Raw genomic sequence first — 764 nt, forward strand, 5'->3', positions numbered from 1 at the left:
GGGGGGGGGGGGGGGGGGCCCGCCACCGTCTCAGGGGGCGCTCACTCCCGCGCCTCCTTTCACGGTTGGCACTACGGTGGGCTGCAAGTTTCGCGCCGCTGTCCCTCCTCTTTCTCCCGGGCCTTTGGCAGGAGCTTCGCCCCAGACGACCCTCCTAGTCCTGGAGCCCCCTCCAGGAGGGAGCCACAGCCAGACCGTTCCTTTATCCTGCGATTCCGCTGGTACTAGGGAGCTCGCACCGCCGAGGGCTCCTCCATTAAGATCGCTTTAAATAAAGTTATCCCCATGGGGGCGGGGGAGGGGGGGAGGCGGTGGGTGGGTGGAAGCTATTTAGTCGCCAAGCGGTTGGCCAATGCTCGAAGGGGCTGAACAGGGAGGACGGCGGGGCCGGCTGATGATTGGTTATACTAGAAGCCTGTCTGGGCCGTACCACACTTACTTGGAGGGGGTCTGGAGAATGAGAGTGTCTCCTCGCTTTTGAGTATTTCCAGCACCCACATATAACTATTTTTACTTCCGAGGATTTCTTCTTGGATACTGTAGGAATTGAAAATAGGACGCAGGAAAACGGAAGACTCTTCCAGCTACTTCCCCATTTCTAACTCCTGCGCAGTACGCCAGTCTTTCTCTCCCAGTCGTCTGCGGAACCCGACGGCCGTGCGCGCGCGCGCTCGTGCTCTCGCGTGCGTACGGCGCTGTGCTCCTGCAGCCAATCAGGCCGCGAGGTCGCCGCGGTCGCCGGGTTCGCGCGCACGCCCTAGAGC

Source organism: Ursus maritimus, unplaced genomic scaffold (assembly GCF_017311325.1).
Source record: "Ursus maritimus isolate PB19 unplaced genomic scaffold, ASM1731132v1 scaffold_23, whole genome shotgun sequence".
In the NCBI taxonomy this organism is placed as follows: Eukaryota; Metazoa; Chordata; class Mammalia; order Carnivora; family Ursidae; genus Ursus; species Ursus maritimus.